The sequence below is a fragment of the Bos indicus x Bos taurus genome, chromosome 8 (assembly GCF_003369695.1).
Source record: "Bos indicus x Bos taurus breed Angus x Brahman F1 hybrid chromosome 8, Bos_hybrid_MaternalHap_v2.0, whole genome shotgun sequence".
Lineage (NCBI taxonomy): Eukaryota > Metazoa > Chordata > Mammalia > Artiodactyla > Bovidae > Bos > Bos indicus x Bos taurus.
Window position 1 is genome coordinate 15,295,266 of NC_040083.1, and position 20,413 is coordinate 15,315,678.

Sequence of the window (20,413 nt, forward strand, 5' to 3'; positions counted from 1 at the left end):
TACTCAGTGGACGCATTTCTCCTTTTCCCTTCTAAAAACCCTCAGGTGCTCTAGAAAATAGTATAGCCTATTTACTATATTATAGAATTATGAATTATATAGCCTCACTCAGTTTTAGCAGAGCTATTTTATGATATTAAAATTAAGATTTATGCAGCTACTTTGTTATATTCAAATTAAGATTAAATGGATGGTATATTATATTTTTTCAATGCTAATGGAAAAGTAATGTTGAATAAATTTATGTTCCCAGGGAATGTTATTTATGTTATCTAATTTGTTAAGAATATCGTATTATTACTTAAGCAAGTTAGTTTTTATTTTCACACAAATACACCTTTATAAGGTATTGGGTATTGTACTTTTATAAATCTTAATAAAAATTTCAAGTAAGTCCAAAATTTGACATTAATTATAAAACAGATTTATTACATTTTAATAACCATTTTTTGAAACAGTGGCCAAAAATACACAAAAGAAGGAAAAGCTTTTATTCCGACTTTCATTTTCATGTAACAATCCTGAAATGTTGACGATACAACACTTAACTCATCCAGTTCTGGCCTACTACACTCATTACAGGTTTCGAGTTTTATTAAGCACCATTGCATTCAGTTTAACGTTTGTTCTAACCAGTCCCATGACCAAAGGTATCCATAGCTAGTGCTTGGAAGGGAGTGTTACATAACGGAAAGGTCTGTGATCTTGAAAAAAATTATTGTGTCATTTTCTAAGCCTCAGTTCTGTATTTTTTAATTATATTTTTTAGTTGGAGGATAATTGCTTTATGACGTTGTGTTGGTTTCTGGTGTACAACAAGTGAATCACCTATACATACAGGTTTACATATATCCCCTCCCTCTTAAACCTCGCTCCCACCCCTCCCTTCCCACCCAAGTCATCACAGTTATGCATTTTTAAAGAGAGAGTAGTATCTATCTCACATGATTTATTTTATGATGATTAAATTAAATAATCTCTTTAAGCCATCCATATCCAGGCACATAGTAGGCATGTTATTTCACCTTTTCCTTCTATTCTAATGTTGTGTTTGTTGTGCTTAGTCACTCAGTTTTGTCTAACTCTTTGAGATTCCATGGACTGCAACCCTCCAGGCTCCTCTGTCCGTGGAATTTCCCAGGCAAAAATACTGGAGTGAGTTGACATTTCCTTCACCAGGGGATCTTCCTGACCCAGGGATCAAACCCGTATCTCTTGTGTCTGCTACATTGGTATGTGGCTTCTTTACCACTGAGCCACCAGGAAACCCCATATGTTTAAATAAAGGTTCTTAAATACATCAATTGAGAATTAGGTTGCATAGAGCCCACAGACTATTGTATACTAAGTGTTAATGCTGCTGCTACTGCTGCTGCTGCTGCTAAGTCGATTCAGTCGTGTCCGACTCTGTGCGACCCCATAGATGGCAGCCCATCAGGTCCCACGGTCCCTGGGATTCTCCAGGCAAGAACACTGGAGTGGGTTGCCATTTCCTCTTCCAATGCATGAAAGTGAAAAGTGAAAGTGAAGTCGCCCAGTCATGTCCGACTCTTAGCGACCCCATGGACTGCAGCCTACCAGGCTCCTCCGTCCATGGGATTCTCCAGGCAAGAGTACTGGAGTGGGTTGCCATTGCCTTCTCCAAAGTGTTAATAATAGTGGATAAAAAATTCTGTGAGAGAACTACTTTACATTTAGGAGAAGATGCCATATACATACTACATATTTCCTTGGTGGGGGGTGGGGATCTCTGTTTTCCCTCACTTTGAAATAAAGTATAAGAATCACTAGAAAATGTTGTGGAAAACGAGAGAAGAATGGTAAAATTGTCTACCTTTTTATTTAAAGCAGAGATTTTTCTGACTTTTCCTCTTAAACACTTATGAAGGTAGAGATATAAATTCCTAACAAAATGGTATTCGTATCTATAAATATTCACTGTGTAGGAATGTTTTCCCTCTAAAATAGCATTGAAGGTTCAGGAAGATGGCTGTTTTTCCCCTTGTTTTCAAATACTCCTTAAAGTATATTCTTCCCTCTGTTTGAATCAATTTAAAATATTATTATATTGTTTAAAGAAGTAAATAAAAGAGTGGTTCTTTTATAATTTATAATGATATATGTCTAACCTTGGAATTAAAGTCACTTTTGTTTGAATAGGGGTTAAGTCAGCCCTGGTTGTATGTTAAAAATATTAATCCACCTAAAATTGGTGTTATAGTATGTTCATTGATCCCTTGAATATTTTTTTTTCTCCTTACCACTGTATCATCCTCTTATTAATATTTTTTCTCATTTTGTAGATAATAATAACAGCTACCATTTAATCACACACCAAGTGCTGGGGACTGTGGTAAATTCACTATATGTTCATCCCCACATCAACCCAGTGCTGTCCTTACAGTCCTCATGTGCTTAGTATTATACACATTTGGGATTCAATTGTAATAGAGACTCCTTTGTGGCGCTAGTGGTAAAGAACTCACCTGCCAATGCAAGAGACATAAGAAACATGGGTTCAGTCCTTGGGAGGATCCCCTGGAGGAGGAAATGGCAACCCACTCCAGTGTTCTTGCCTGGAGAATCCCATGGACAGAGGAGCCTGGCAGGCTATGGTCCATAGGGTCGCAAAGACTCGGACAGGACTGAAGCAACTTAACACGCACACATCTAATATAGGAGATGGTAAATAAGGCAAACAATATCACTTAATGAAAAGGGAACTGACTTGGAAGCCAGAAGACTTAAAATATTGTCGTATATTTATGTCATAACTACTCATGTGATCTTGGGGGGAAACACATAATTTTTGTACACCTATGGTAAAAAATTACGTTTAAATTTTATGTACCTTTTCCAAGTTGGTACTCAGGATTCTATTAGGTAAATTGCCAGCTATAAGTGTGACTTTATTGAACAATCTAAGCATGTAAACAGATTATTCTTTATTTTTTACTTGGCTTGGGCTATCTTCTGTTTACTAAATACTTGCAGATGCGCATTCATCAAGTCCCCTTTTCTTGTGTGCTAGGCATTATCACCCCACTCCAGTACTCTTGCCTGGAAAATTCCATGGATGGAGGAGCCTGGTAGGCTGCAGTCCATAGGGTCGCGAAGAGTCAGACAAGACTGAGCAACTTCCGTTTCACTTTTCACTTTCATGCATTGGAGAAGGAAATGGCAACCCACTCCAGTGTTCTTGCCTGGAGAATCCCAGGGACAGGGGAATCTGGTGGGCTGCCGTCTATGGGGTCGCAGAGAGTCGGACACGACTGAAGCAACTTGGTAGCAGCAGCAGCAGGCATTATCACTTATCTCAAATTGTGTGCCTCACTCAAAATGTTGAGGGTATATTTCCTCAAATTCTTTGTTCTGAGCTATTCTAGCTCAGCCAAGCTACACTGATCATTTTTTATGAAACTGACTTTTCATTCCTTGCCTCTGCTTCCTGTGAGCAGTATTTACTCTGTTACTACTATTTTCCTGCTACTTTCCTAGATCCCTTTGTTGTGAAGTTTAATTCAGTCACTCAGTCATGTCTGACTCTTTGCGGCCCCATGGACTGCAGCACACCAGGCGTCCCTGTCCATCACCAACTCCTGGAGCCTACTCAAACTCATGTCCATGGCGTTATGATACCATCCAATCATCTCATCCTCTGTCATCCCCTTCTCCTCCCACCTCAGTCTTTCCCAGCATCAGGATCTTTTCCAATGAGTCAGTTCTTCGCATTAGGTGGCCAAAGTATTGGAGTTTCAGCTTCAGTATCTGTCCTTCCAGTGAATATTAAGGACTGATTTTCTTTAGAATGGACTGGCTGGATCTCCTTGCAGTCCAAGGGACTCTCAAGAGTCTTCCTCAACACCACAGTTCAAAAGCATCAATTCTTTGGCACTCAGTTTTCTTTATAGTCCAATTCTCACAACCATATGTGACTACTGGAAAAAAAAAGATCTCCTCAATTTAAGAGGAATGAGTCACATGATCTAGGACCACATCTGGACCTGACTTCTTACCTTATCCATTACATTTTATCCAGAAGGTGATCTGTATCAAAGATCAGATTCTTGACCCCATTATTATAACCATTGATTTCATTTTTAGGAATTATAGCTTTAATTTTTTCTTCAGTATTCCATGAATAACCCAGGAAACTCAGAAGGAATTTCTCTTTAGATAGCTGTACTCCTTCAACTCCCACCAAAAGAAATACACACAGATACACATACTTTTTTGGGTTTTATCAAGACATTTCCCCCATCTTCTTTATCCACTACCTTACCTGACCCAACCATTGTTTTCTTTCTTTCCTTTTTTTTTCATTTAACAAAATAATCTCTTTCGTTCTTTATAGCTGGCTACTTCTTTTGCATATATGCCATTTACTTTGCTGTTAGAGCTTATTTTATATCTTTCTTAAACAGTATTTGATCTTAACTAAATTGTCTTCTCCAAGCAACATTAGGAAATCCTGATATAATACACATTCTTATTTCATTAAAGATGTCATATTTTTAGATATGATCATAAGAAAATGACTTGTGATATTCCAGGATCACCTCCCTACTCCACTGAAACATTAAAATATGTTTCAATTAACTAAACGGTAGATTTTATTTGATAGCTTTCACATTCCATATATATTTGTAATTATTCGATAAACACTTTAGACATTAAAAAATATTTTAAGTGACTTAATGATATAAAACAAAACTTATAATTAGTTGCAGGTAGCACTTTATTTTATGGAACATGCAAATTCCAATTTAGTGACTTTATGCTGAGACATATAATATAGGACAGTGGCGGCTGTCTGCAAAGTATGGCACTGTGTGTATCTTTACTGATTAAATGAGATCACCATATGAAAATACCTATTACAGCACTTGTCACAGAGACCGTTCAATAAAGGTTCAGAATTGTTTAGATATGAATAGCAAAATGAGATCCAGCCAGTCAGTTGTTAACACAGAGTTAGAAAGTGATGAGGCACTGGACTAGCTGATGTGTTTTTAGGAAAGCAGGAGAATTCTACAGGACATCCAGAAACTTCTAAAACGCTGTGCAGTCATTTTTGGCATTTCAGTAGTTTTTGCCTAGCGTCCCATTATTATGACGTTTAGAGTGTTCTCTTTCTCACCAAAAGTGTTTAACATTTTCTTTCAAAGTTTGTTTCTCTCTAATGTAAATGTAGCTTCTGATGTCTTTCTGGAATCTAACCCAACGTGTTATTCACTATACAGAATTTATTTGTCTGGAAAGCATTTTTCTTCAAAGTGAGTTCTAATACTCAAGAGCAGACAAAAGAAATGAAAGAGCACGTAGTGGGGGAACTAGTAAAAAATTATATATGTATATATATGCTATATATTATATGCAAATACCTATATATTTGTGTAAACATATAAGTATTAAGTGTATATAGATATTTGCTATCTATATTGGGGCTTCCTAGGTGGCGCTAGTGGAAAAGAACCCTCTTCCCAATTCAGGAGATGTAAGAGATGTGGATTTGGCCCCTTGGTTGTGAAGATCCCTTGGAGGAGGGCATGACAACCCACTCCAGTATCCTTGCCTGGAGAATCCCATGAACAGAGGAGCCTGGCAGGCTATACGGTCCATAGGATTGCAAAGAGTATCTATAGATACTGAGCATCTATATATACTAAATAGATGAACTGAGTGACTAATCCACACAGACACACACACACACAGTTTCTGATAGCAGCTTTTAGAAACACTGAGTTAGTAATGTAATTTACATGAATCCAGCCCTTAAAACATGAACTTATATGACCCTCTTACAATGGGATAAGAAGATGCTCGTTTATTTCCGTTCAAATGTGCCACACATCCCTTGACAAAGTTATACTTCCGAGTTAGAAACACCATTTCCCCCACTGTCTCTGTTCCTACTCTCATCTTCTTTGCCACTTACTGGATTAGAGTTTCAGAAAGGGGTGGGAGGTAGAATGTCCATGATGCTGCTTTATTGAGGGCATGCCTGAGACTTGGATTCGTGCCTGAGGACTATGCATTAGGTTTGGATTGAGGGAGATGTAGGAGAGGGATGGAATATAGTCCCATTCTATACAAACAGTATTATTAATTTATGAACTCTGTATAGTATAGAGCTTCTCTCATAGCTCAGTTGGTAAAGAATCTGCCTACAACACAGAAGACCCTGGTTCGATTCCTGGGTTGGGAAGATCCCCTGGAGAAGGAAATGGAAACCCACTCCAGTATTCTTGCCTGGAAAATCCCATGGACAGAGGAGCCTGGCAGGCTACAGTCCATGGGGTCACAAGAGTCAGACACAACTTAGCAACTAAAGAGAAAGAGAGAGAGATCGTATATATTGTCTAGAAGTAGAAGCCACCTACATGCCTACATATTATATATCAGCATATCAAACTTATAACTATTATTTTCCACATTTTATGAATCTTCTCCAGGAAAATTATGAAACAAAGTAAAAATACTTGCTTAAATCTTGCAAGGAAGTCAATAGTAAAAAGAGACAAGGAGCCAACAGCCCATAATACTTATAACTCAGTGTTATAACCAGAAAAGTATTTATATTGGTAATGTGTACATAATAAGAAAACATTTCCATTATAAATGCTTTAGTTTTCATACTTCAACTGCCTTTCCCAGTAAAATAAGATGGGATTGAATAGTTTTTATTTTTTGTAGTTTTGTAATCTGGAGCCTATTTGGTGCCTTGGAAGTCCCAGAAATACATAACTTGCATTTCTATTTTGTGCATTTAACAAAATCTATGATAACAGCAATAAAGAGGGAGTTAATATTTAAATGGAGATAAGTGATAATAAACATTTAACAGCTAATCAGCATCACTCTACAGAGACATATATTGTTCTAAACGTTATCTTTCACCTTTTATTTATAGTAATTGAAGACTGCCACTGGGAAGCTGCATCATGAGCTACTTGGGCTTCTAAAGTGTCCAGTGGATTTTTCATCACATAAGGTAAATGCCAGATTTATTTTATTTGTATTTTCAGGATGTAATGAAATGCTATTTTTTGTATTAAGATTTATTTTCTTTATACTAAGAAGAAAGTAAATTTTCTTTTATTTGGTCATACATTTAATTAAGTAGTTCCTCTGGCTTGTTAGCTCTGAAGTGACTGGGGGAAGTTATTGACATATTGACAACCACTTCTAGGCTTATGCATTTTCCTCTATAAAACTATCATATGTATTATGTGTTTCAGACAATCTGTTCTCTGTTTTTGTTTGCTTAATGTCATCTTGTCTCTTTAAATACTATGTTAACATGTTCACATGTTACACATAAAATTTAATGGCTAAAGATATTTTCTTTATTAGTATTTATGACTGAGGTAGTTGTGTTGGAGGTAGATTATTATTAATTTAAAGTGGTAGTTGAGTTACATCTGGGCTTTTTTTTTTTTTTCATTAATTCTGGAGGGTATACCTAAATATACATTTGCTCACCCTATAGTTTATAAAATTACAGCTACAAAAGTAGAAACTACTTCAGTGGTTTGAGTATTTATAATGTGGATTACTTTCTTTTCCTTGGGAGATGTTATTAGTTTTTCTACTTTGTCTTTCTCTACTAGTGGTCCTTCATCAAGCATCACAATAATTTTATTTTTATTATTTGTTTTATTTTTGTTTTCAGTTGTAAGAGAGTAAAACATTTGCAATCACTGCTTTCTTTTCACCACCTGAGATTACAGAGAAAGGATTTAGAATTCCAGGGTGCCCAGGAAGACAAGGTTTGGCTAGTAACTATGAAGAAAACCTCATTTAATACATCTAAAGGGAGATACATGGGGCTGCTCACTTGTGTCCTCATGAAGACCAAGAAGTGAAGAAAAGAACATCTTCATCTGAAAAATGAGTTTCTAAGAAAGGAAATATGCCTGCTTCTAGCACTGTTTCGCATGTCTGTCAAACAAACAATAATAGTAAAGACAGAATGGCTTGTATGTAAATGGTTTGTCCAAGTACAAATGGCGGAAATAGATACAAACATAAACACATAAGTCTAGAATGGTGTTTTGGTTTCTAAATGAAACACATTTTCTATGCATTCAAATAGAAATTTAAATTAGAAATAGAAATACATTTCAAGGCATAATAGGAAAGAAATTAAATATACATAAAATAGACTAAATTGTTCAAATTTTAAATATCATGACATCTTGATAAAACTTAAATCATAAACTGCACGCTGAAGCACATGACTCAACGTTTTACAAGGGGCTCCATTATGTTAACTTGGATGAGCTAAGAGGCAAAGAATGAGCAGTCATGTGAAGAGAATTAGAGGAAATTGCTCATCTATTCAGCACAAAACTGTCCATCATTCACAGGGCCCTTCCGATCAAAGAGAACATTTAATGGCACTTATAATATGGTAAATTTGACGTGATTTGAAGACACTGTGAACTATTATTTCTTCTTTAAATATTTCTATAGTATAGCCTTTCATAGTTCCTTTGGTCAGTTCAAGTAATCCTGGTAAGTTCATATCTTGTTTTCTGGTTGAATTTATGTGAAAGTCTACCATCTATCCCTTCTTGTGAACCCAAAGAACACTGGCTGTCTTCAGATATACTTTGATAGTAGATAGAAGGTGGTTTTATTTTTTCAGCAAAAGAAGGAGAAATACATACAATTCATTTGTTATTAATATTTCATTTAATGTTGATGTGGTTTTTAAAAACATCCAAGCCATATGGAAATTTGCACTGAGAACTTTCATTTTAACAGAAGTTTAAAACAGGTATCATAAGCGGAATGAAAGGACAGAGCCCATATTTTTTAGAGACTTTTTCTAACAAATAAGCTCACTTTCACCTCCATTTTCAGCTGCTTACTCCCAGACACTGACTCTTTTTCCTTTGCCCTCAATCTTCATCTAAAGTGACAGATGGAAATTTTAACTTTGCCCCACTCACTCCCACAGGTAATGAACTCTGCACCTATTTGTTATTGCTAATGTTCATTTCCTGAAAACTTTAGGTGAATTTTAAAAAATTATTTTCCTCATTCTAAATATCAGAATATGTATGTGTATGTATATCAGTATTGGTTAAGAGTGAGATAAATTATGAATATAGCAGAGATATTTTATGTTGTACAAAGAAGCATATATTCAAGTTTAGAAAGTAAATGTATCCCATGTGATAGCCAGCGTGCAGTTAGAATGTGAATGAAATTAATAGGCATATTGAACAGAGAAGGCTCTGTAAAATAGGTTAGCTCAGAATGGGAATAGAAGACTCCCAACTGAGAACTGAATACACAAATTAAAGGACAGTGATAAACTCAAAGATAACTGCCCTGAGCAAATGTGATAATGAGGGAACCTATAATTTGAAAGAATTATATATTCCATTTTTTAAGAAGATATGGGAGTATTGTTTGATTTACAATGCTGTGTTAGTTTCAGGTATACAGCAAAGTGAATTAGTTATACATAGATATATATCTAGGGGCTTCCCAGGTGACGCTAGTGGTAAAGAACCTGCTTGCCAATGCAGGAGACTTAAGAGATGCAGGTTGGATCTCTGGGTTAGAGAGATCCCCATGAGGAGGGCATGGCAATCCACTGCAGTATTCTTGCCTGGAGAATCCCCGAGACAGAGGAGCCTAGCAGGCTTCAGTCCATAGAGTCGCACAGAATTGGACACGACTGAAATGACTTAGCACACACACACGCACATACATATATCTGGGCTTTCCGGGTGGCTCAGTGGTAAAGAATCAGCCTGCCAGTGCGGGAGACAGGACAGAAGCCGCGGGCTTGATCCCTGGGTCATGAAGATCCTCTGGAGGAGGAAATGGCAACCTACACTAGTATGCCTTTCTGGAAAATCCTGAAGACAGAGGAGCCTGGCGGTTCACCAGTTTATGGGGTCCCAGAGTCAGACATGACTTAGTGACTCAACAGCAACGGCAGCGGCATGCATATATCCTCTCTTCTTCACATTCTCCAGTTCTGAAAGGCTCTTGTTTTTGTTTTCGTTTTATTAGTTTTTCTTTGTTGTACAAATCTTTTAAGTTTAATTAGGTTCCAGAGACTGATCCAAGAAAATATTGCTACAACTTATGTCAAAGAGTGGAGGGTATTGCCTATGTTCTCTTCTGGAAGTTTTATGGTACTTTATCTAACATTTAAGTCTTTAAACCATTTTAATTACATTTTTGTATATGATTTGAGGGAATGTTCTAATTTCATTATTTTACATGTGACTATCCAGCTTTCTAGTCATTACTTGTTGAAAAGACTGTTTTTCCTTTACTGCCTATTCTTGCCTTCCTCATCATAGATTAATTGACCATAGGTATGTGGGTTTATTTCTGGACTCTCTATTCTCTTACATTGATCTATTAATATATATCCATTCCCCCCCCAATACCACACTATTTTGAGTATAGCTTTGCAGTATTGTCTGACATCTTGGAGAGTTATACCTCCAGCTTTGTTCTTTTATCTCATGATTCCTTTTCAATTCTGATCTTTAGTGGTTTCTTATAAATTTTGGACTTTTTTTTATTTCTCTTAAAATATCCTGAGTATTTTGATAGGTATTGCATTAAATCTGTAGATTGCTTTGAGTAATACGGCTATATTAATAATATTGATTATTACAGTACAAGAACATAGTATATCTTTTCATTCTTCTGAATCATCTTCAGTTTCCCTCATCAGTGTTTTATAATTTTCAGCATATTGGCCTTTGCCCTACTTCATTCATTTTAATGCTGGATCTTTCTTGATATGTGATTTTAAGCAGGATTTTTTCTTTTTCTTACTTTCTCATTCTGGTATTTCATTATTAGTATATAGGAACACAACATATTTCTGTGTATTAATCTTGTGTCCTGCAACCTTGCTTAATTTATTTATTAGTTCTACCAGTTTTTGAGTGGAGACTTTAGGATTCTCTATGTAGAGTATTATCTCATCTGCAAATAGTAATTATTTTACCTATTCCCTTCTAATTTGGATACATTTTGTTTCTGTTTTCTTGTCTGATTACTGTGTCTAGAACTTCCAATACTATGTAAAAGAGAACTAGTGAGAGAGGCATCCTTGTCTTGTTTTTGAATTTATTGGGAAGCTTTCAACTTTTCCCCTTTGAGTGCTATGTTGGCTATAGGTTTGTCATAAATGGCCTTTATTATGTTGAGATATGTTCCCTCTATAGCCACTTTGATGGGAGTTTTTTGTCATGAATGACTGTTGAATTTGTCAAATGTTTATTCTGTATCTGTTGAGATGATCATGTGGTTTTTATCTTTCCTTTTGTTGATGTTGTGTATCACATTTATTGATTTTCTTTAAACTTTTTATTTTGTATTGGTATATAGCCAGTTAACAATGTTGTGACGATTTCAGGTGAACAGTGAAGCTATACATACACATGTATCCATTCTCCCCCAAGCTCCCCTCCCATCCAGGCCACCACACAACACTGAGCAGAGTTTCATGTGCTATATAGTATATCCTTGTCAGCTATCCGTTTTAAACTTAGCAGTATGTATATGTCCATCCCAAACTCCCCAGCTATCCCTTCTTCCATCCACCTCCAACAACCATAAGTTCATGCTCTAAGTCTGTGAGTATCTTTCTGTTTTGTGACTAAGCTCATTTGTTTCATCTCTTTTTAGATTCCACATATAAAGGGTGTCATATGGTATTTCTCCTTCTCTGTCTGACTTACTTCACTCAGGATGACAATCTCTAGGTGTATGTGTTGAGCCTTTCTTGTAACCCTGGAATAAATCCAACTTGATCATGTTGTATGATCGATTTTATGTATTGTTGGATTAGGTTTGCTAATGTTTGCTTAATTTAAGATGATTTTTATAAAGAAATTTTATTTAGAAAAAATGTAGAATTTCTTCAGGGATTTTTGGTTTAGGCTTGTCTCCCAGCGGTAGTAGTGCAACTTGGAGGATGTAGTCTTGGTCTGGGAATACTTTAATGATGAATTTTTCCAATGAGGCAGAGGGTGGAAGTGTTGGCTTTATTACTTTGAAGAAAGTGAAATAAGTAGGCTGTCTTCAGAGCTGAAGTTGAGAGAGAAATTCAGGAGTATGTGGGTTGAAATATTTAAGCCCTCATTTCCTTTCTGAGCAAGTTGAGGTTTAATCTGCCTGGAATAATTCTATTTTAGTAGAATAGGATATCAACTTGAAGTCAACTGTTTACTCAGTTTTAGTTCATCTATATTAGAATGAAAGTGAACCTCAAGATTCTTTTTAGCTCCCCAAATCTATGAATTTCACCTATCTGACATGTTTCCAATAGTGAAGCAGAATGTTTTAGTGGTTGCAATCTCAAACCCAGTGCAGCATTCCTGGTTTCCACTTACTGCATCTGTCACTTTGGGAATTTAGGGGAGGTTTCTGAGGCTTTAATAATCTATGAAAATAGGATGATGGAACTACTGCTTATGGTGTGATATTGTTATTGAGGTTCATGTATTAATGATGGTAAAAAGAATGACTTAACATCAACCATTGCTAACTATATGCTTTGCCATTTCACTGTTCTTGAGTTAGAGCCCAACAGTTAGTTCCCTAGGAGTACATTTTACAGAATGGATTAAAGTTGAATATTTTATGGGTACCTTGTTTATTATTTTTTTAAATAATTTAGGATTACGATTAGGATAAGGTGTTGACCTTTCAATAAGAAAGTTCATGTATTGGGTAATATCAGAGTTTTTCCTGGGGAAAGTCCAGATGTTGACTACAAATATTCCCTTTTGTACTTCTCTGCATAGGTACAGTGGTAGCCTGTCCACATAAGTATTCTGCCTTAGGCATCTAGTTCAGCTCAGTTCAGTTCAGTAGCTCAGTCTTGTCCGACTCTTTGTAACCCCATGAATCGCAATACGCCAGGCCTCCCTGTCCATCATCAACTCCCGGAGTTCACCCAAACTCATGTCCATCGAGTCAGTGATGCTATCCAGCCATCTTATCCTCTGTCATCCCCTTTTCCTCCTGCCCACAATCCCTCCCAGCATCAGAGTCTTTTCCAATGAGTCAACTCTTCGCATGAGGTGGCCAAAGTACTAGATGATGCCAAAATTATGCATGTTTTAAAACCTAAGGATTTGTTTTAATTAGTAACACCAAATGAGTACAATCTGTTACTTATCATACAATATATACACCACAATTTTTCCCAGCCAGTATTAATCAGCAAAGTAGTAGCAAGAAATAACATTGAAGGAGGATTGCCTGAATAATATGAATATTTTTCATTTGTAAATATAGCTGTAATTTTATCAGTGTATTAAATAAGACTGTTAAAATATTTGTATTCACTCTATAGAAGGTCACTAAATTCAATCAATACAATCAACCTATGCCGATTTGTGTTAATAGATGTCAGAAACCTATGTTTACATTTATTGTGGTAATGTTATTCATGGTATGGTTCTTCTTCATTCTGTGTAGAGTGTCTCCAATAAGGAGATGATGCAACACACTTCCCCCCAGTTTCAGCACTCCAAACTGGGAGGTGGGTTTCTCCTGGCAACTTGTTTATTTTTAGCTTATCATTCCAGTAGATCGTGTAATAGATTTATTTGAAGGTCCTTGTAGGATGCTGCTGCTGCTAAGTCATGTTAGTCATGTCTGACTCTGTGCTACCCCATAGACAGCATCCCATCAGGAAGCTTATAATTGATTCTGTTTCAGGTGTCAGTGAGTAAATAGAATTGAATGGCATAAATGATATTAAGCACAACTGCCTTTGATCAGTCTGAGCACGAATACCATGTGTTTTATTTGGTTCTAGGGTAGGTTTGGTCAGGATGCCATCTTGTCTTCTTTCAGTGTTTATCTTATGGTGGTGTTGTGAATGTTAACCAAGATAATCACTTAGTATATTAATACATATTTTGGTAAATGTTAGCTATGGCTAATATTGATATAAGAAGTTCCCAAGAAGCAGCTCTTTTTCTGCTACCATTCTTGGCTTACCAACACATACACACACACATTCATGAATGTATGCATTCAGTTAACATTTATTGAGTGCCTATCATGTTCACTTATAATTCCTATGTCTGTGAGTAAGCAATATAGATAAAGTGCTTGTCCTCACAGAGCTAATGTTCTCAATGGGTGTTGTAGGGTGTGGAGTTCATTAACAATAAAAATAGACAAAAGAAAATACTCAGTAATAAGGCACGCTAAGTTGGAAATAAAATAGGTTGAGAGCCTGAGGAGCTGCTTTGAATTGTGTTATCAGAAAAGACCTAATTATAGAGGTGATATTTTAAGCTGGGTACTGAATGAAAAGGAGTTACCTATGCAATATCTGTCAGAAGAGCTTTTTAAGGAGAAGGAATATGTAAGTAAGTCCCAAGAAGAGACAGTAATCTAAATGGCGATTCTAAGGGACTGTGGGATAGTCATTGATGAACATGTAGGTGTGTAGGCATGAGTCTGCCTTATCTGTATTTCACTGTAAAGGCTGAGGTCTTCCTACATGGAGAAGCTCAGTCATCTTATTAAGGCACTCTTCTACCTCATGGTTCAGATGGTAAAGAATCTGCCTGCAATGTGGGAGACCTGAGTTCGATCCCTGGGTTGGGAAGATCCCCTGCAGAAGGGAATGGCTACCCACTCCAGTATTCTGGCCTCGAGAATTCCATGGGCAGAGGCGCTGACAGGCTACAGTCCATGGGGTGGCAAAGAGTCAGACATGACTGAGCGACTTGCACTTCACTTCACTTCACTTCTCCTTTCTATCCTATCTCTCCACATGGTAAACTGACCAAGGACTTAATCCCTAGGCAGGTCCCTCTGATCTGTATTTTCCTTGAAGGCATCTGATCTGATCAGTGTCTACAATACAATTTGGTTTTGAATTCGAAGTAGAGTAGCAGAAATCTCTCAGACTTCTGATCCAAATCCTGGTTCCAGCACAGCTTATCACAGTTCTTCTTAGCATTTAGGTCCTAAACACTGGTAATAAGAAAGTGGAACTTTGCCCAGTTGCCTGTATTCCTTGTAGACAGTTCCTTTAAAAATGACATAGAAAGTAGCCCTGTGGTCTGAGAAAGAAGTCCAGTAGTCCTGGATTCCTCTAGACACTAGCTACTTGTTTTCAAGCAGGAACTAACTTTATCCCTAACATTATTGAACCCATCCATGTTAAAACAAGATATTTTTATCTTATACCAAAACAACTTAGCCATCTCAAATCCTCTTAGGAATAAGCAGAATGTAGCATATACTCTCAATGTAAGTATTTAATTTCTTTCTTCTGTTTTCCAAATATCTCATATTACCTAGTTATGGTAGCATTTTTGCTTCTTATGAATATCAGAGTCCCACTTATTTCAATAAGGTACTTCCATACCTCAGTTCTCTTAATGTTTATCGGTTCAGATTTAATCTCAAATGGATTCTTTCAGAAATACTGGTTCACTTTTGTGCTTATCTCAACCCTATACTGGTCTTCAGGTATCCTGTGTGTGCAATAGTTGATTCCTTCATGACTCAGTAGTTATCTTCAGTGAACAGCAGACAGGGGAAGAGGAAGTAACTAAATGTAAGAATCATCTTTTAAATGCTTTACATTTTCTTTCTGTACCCATATGTTTTGTCAATGATCAGTGTTTTATTGCAAAAACCTGAAAGTATTGGGTTTGGCCAAAAAGTCCGTATGGATTTTTCATTTTACAGAAAAACCTGGATGAACTTTTTGGCCAACCTAATATTAATAGCTGTTTTGGAGATTTGAAGAAGTGAAGTGAAGTCACTTAGTCGTGTCCAACTCTTTGTGACCCCATGGACTGTAGCCCACCAGGCTCCTCCATCCATGGGATTTTCCAGGCAAGAATACTGGAGTGGGTTGCCATTTCCTTCTCTAGGAGATCTTCCCGACCCAGGGATTGAACCTGGGTCTCCCACATTGTAGGCAGACGCTTTACTGTCTGAGCCACCAGGGAAGTCTTTTAAAGGCCACCAGGGAAGAGATTTGAAGGCAAGGAACTTATTTCAGCATTTGATTTGCATCCTCTTCATGGCTCTTCCCAATCTTTTGATCCGAGTTGAGGTGCACTGAATCAGTTTTGCGTGTACTGCATGCCTTTCCCACAGGGCATGGTGAATAGCTAATCAAAAGACAACTGCACCTCCACACGCTTAGATCACCATCAGTTTGTCACCAGAAATGCTTAGTCACTCAGTAGTGTCTGACTCTTTACAACCCCACTGACTATAGCCCACCAGGACTGTCCATGAGGATTCTCCATGCAAGAATACTGGAATGTGTTGCCAATTCCCTTCTCCACACCAGAAAGGAGGCTTGCAATGAATTTAAGTCCTTGTATTTTCTGACTGATAGATATCATGTCTGCCCTATGTTTATCACCTTATCTTCCCAGCTACAGAAGATAATAGTGAAAATAGTAAGTGTCCTGGGAACCCGTACACACCTACCCTCAATATGTGAAGTTCTGTTAGTATTTTTATACTCCAACTCCATGAAAACTGTCTTCCGAGGAAAACTCCATTTTCATTCAGAATGTTGGAAATCAAGATCTTCGTCCACCAAGTAAACCAATGTTTAAATGAAAATGGATGTCAGTGGAAATAAGAGAACATCATTTTTGTATCAGTATTTTTGCAACAGCCTCTATAACACTGTGCCAGACATTATTTTAAGTACTTTGTGTTTAATTTATTAATCCCCATAACAGCCTTATGAAAAAATATTATCATTAGCCTCATTCTGTAGATGGAAAAACTGAGGACTCAAAAGGTTAACTTGCTCACAAGCTCACAGGTGATAAATAAAATACAATATGTTACCTAACAAGATACACTTCTCAGTAGAGGCCTACAACAAAAAACTACTTCTTGAGAGGTTATAGTTCGCAGTAATAATAATGTAGTCATTGCAGAATGAAAAATGGTTCTCTTGATGGTCTCTCCTCAAAATTTCCTGTCACTTGATAGAATGCATGAGGACAAATGACTTTAAAGATTGATAAGAAAAAGTTTACAATAAGAAGTTAAGTCCATATGAAGAAAACTTTAGAGAAAGTACTTTTTAAAAATACATTAATTCCTTTTGCTTGGAGACTAAATAATTTTACCACCCAAGTCTTAATTTCCCCCTAAGAAGTGAGCTTAATCTCAGCAAGTCTCTGGTAAACCTGTTTACACTGAGCCTCCCTTTGGATTCTCATTACATTTTGCCCTACTATTGTGTGACACTTAGCATCCTTGGAATCTTTTTATGACTCTGAGTGCATGCTCTACATGTAATTTACAATAGCATGAAAAAAAAAGTGCAAGACCTAATTAATTCACCAATCAGCTGTCAGAACCTGTGATCTTTTTTCCTAGTTTACTGTCGAGTTCCCTGTGGGAGAATCAGTATTCTGAAACTGCCATTTCCATTATGCTGTGTGGTGTTAGAGAAAAGCACTAAGTTACGCTGCTTGTTCATGGAAAATGTGCCGTCCTCATGAGTGCCTTGATGACTTTGTTAAAAATACCTTCTGCCACCCCTGTGCTCTTGTTCTCATGAATATGGTGGCTCTGCCGTACAGCTGGTTTTCACAGTGCCATAAGTTAAGAGAAGGGACATCAGCCTACCTCAACTTCAAACCTGTGCATTTTCCCTTGAGTTTTTCCATTTTCTTAAGAAACTTTATCCTATTTGATATACTTTTTAAAGTAGTTTAAAATCCATCTACTCAGATTTGATCATTTTTGAGGACTTTTTTGTCTCAAATATTCCAAAATGGGGACATCTTATACATAATACAAATATCTGTTTCATGAATTTATAAAATTATAATCCAGTAAATATGTTTTACAAGTACTTTCAGAAAAAAGAAACATAGGAAAGAAATACAAAATGCTTGTAGAATTGTAAATTAGTTTTTTTATGATTAATATCTTCTTTCATGATTGCATGATTGAGGTTTTTTTTTTTTTTTTTTGCTGAGTAACAAACTACCCTCAAACTCACTTTCTTATTAACTTGATGATCATTTGATGTTTCTCACAGGACTTTTGGTCAGTGGGTAGTTTCGCTGATCCTGGGCTCAACTTATTTCAAATGAACCTGCTTATACAGAGGAGGGCAGCAGTGGGTAGACCACGCTGACTAGTCTAGGATGGCTTCCCTCACTGACTTTCACAGTTTTCTGGCTGAGGTGCTAGGTTGACTGGGCCACTTGCCGATTAGCTTGGATAAATTCACACAGTGGATGGCAGGGTTTTAAGAGAAAGAAGCCTTCAAGGCATCTCAAGGCCAGTGCTTAACACTGGCCCAATATGGTTTTACTCTTGGCCAAAGCAAGTCATTAGGTCAGACCAGATACAAGGGGTGGACAAACAGATTCCACCTCTTGATGACAGTAGCTGTAAATTACAATGCAAAGAGAGTGGATACAGGGAGGAGTGAGAAATTGAGGCATTTTTGCAATCTGCCATAGCTCAGCTATCTAGCAGAGCTTAATAGTTATCTAGACCTGACCTAGGTTTTTTGTTGGTTTGCTTGCACTGTTTCTAATCAGGCTGGTTCCCCAGTCAAAGATATTTCTTATCAATCTGACAGCTCAATCTAGCATCAGAAGAGTAATACAAAACATTCTATATCTACCCAGAGTCTTTTATTTCTGATGTTGCACCTTTATTTTTATTAAATAGAAATATGAAAAATGTTAATAATATATATGAGGTATAAAGAAAACGATAAAGTGTACAATGCTGTGTTCACCATTCTGTATAAGAAAAATGTTAACGATATTCTAAAATAAGGCCTCTATTTTCCCCAATCCAATCTCTTTCTTTGTTTCCTCATAGATCACCTCTGTTCTGGATTTTTTTTTTTTAATCATAATTTTGCTTTTTATTTTGGTTTTAGGATAAATTTTTATCAGTGTATACTTGTTGTGGGACACATATACATTTTTGATTATACAGAAATGGAATCATACTGCCTCATTGACACATTAGCCACTGTTTTGAATTTTGAATTTTATAATAGCTCAAGTGTTTAGTCTATTTATACTAACACAAATGTTAATTTTTTTTAATATTTTCAACATTATTTTGAGTTTTTTCTACTTTCATGCTGTTTCTTATTTTAAATTGATTAGTTATTCTCATTTATCTTTCCCTTTATTAATAGGTGCATTCTCTTTTCTAGTCTTTAATGATTTAGAAATGTTAGTGTGAAGTTTGATCTTTATGTCTCAACAATATAACAGCTTGGAATAACATAACTACAATCAATCTCCTTTCATTTTATATGTAATTTTCATGGATTTTAGTTATATTGCAATTTTTAGTCCAAATGACAGTTTTATTTTTATTTCACATAGATAAGAATGTTGCTCACTTTGCTTGCATCTGTTCCTTCTTTCATCTGAGATCTTCTGAGATCACGTTATTCTGTTTGAAGAACTACATTCAGAGTGTCATTTAGTAATTATCTATTGATAACAAATGCTCAGGTTTTGTTTATAAATATATGCATTTCTTTCTCATCACTGAAAGATATCTTGGTCAATATATTGGTCTAAGTTGATAGTTATTTTGCCTTAGAATGTTTAATCTATTACTTTCTTGGTTTCTGGTATACACTGTTATTATTTAGAAGTCAGTTGTCAAGCTAATTGCTTTTGTGAAGATGATCAATCTTTCCTTTCCACTACTTTTAATATTTTTTCCCTATGTGTTTAGTGCCTGGCAGTTTTATTGTGACATGTCCCAGTTTTGACTTTTTTTGTTTGTCTTAGATTATTTAATCTTTGTATTTGTATCTTTCATTAATTCTGAAAAATTGCCAGTAATTATTTATCTGTATACTCCCTTTCATCATTTTCTCTCTCCTTTCATTAAGGAAATCCAGAAAAGTAAAAATTAGCTTTATGCTTTATTCACATTTGGGATTCTAATATATCCTTAATTTTTGATCTCTGAATTTCATTTTTTAGTCTTGTTTATATTGTGACATAATATCAGACAGGAATTTCCTGTGCTATTATTTTAGTTTTTCAACTGTTAATGTGTTACCAAATTTGCACTGTAATCTCTCTCTCTCTTTCTGAAACATTTAAGGATGATTTGAAGTAAAAATACCTCTGAAGCATAAAATGCTTCAATATAATTTTCCTATTTTGAAAACAAAACATCTTTTTCATAAGCATAGTATAATTATAAAAATCAGGAAATTAATATTGATATGATACTACTAATTAATCTACAGATATTACAGTTATCTATTGCTGTGATTACTCCAAAATAGTGGCTTAAAACAACAAATACATGTAAACTCCCCAATCAAATGGTATATATTGACAAACTGAATTTTTAAAAAAGAAAGAATAAAAAACAATATCCAACTATATGT

At 36.0% G+C, this 20,413-nt stretch overlaps 1 protein-coding gene across 2 annotated transcripts in view; it reads left to right on the forward strand.

Annotated features, from left to right (window-relative positions):
* LINGO2 (leucine rich repeat and Ig domain containing 2) overlaps positions 1 to 20,413 on the forward strand; it is a 1,450,974-nt gene that overhangs the window by 615,554 nt on the left and 815,007 nt on the right. For both annotated transcript variants that reach the window (XM_027549067.1, XM_027549068.1), the window contains exon 3: positions 6,914 to 6,994. The gene's annotated coding sequence lies outside the window, so the exon portion shown is untranslated. The remainder of the gene's footprint in view (positions 1 to 6,913; positions 6,995 to 20,413) is intronic.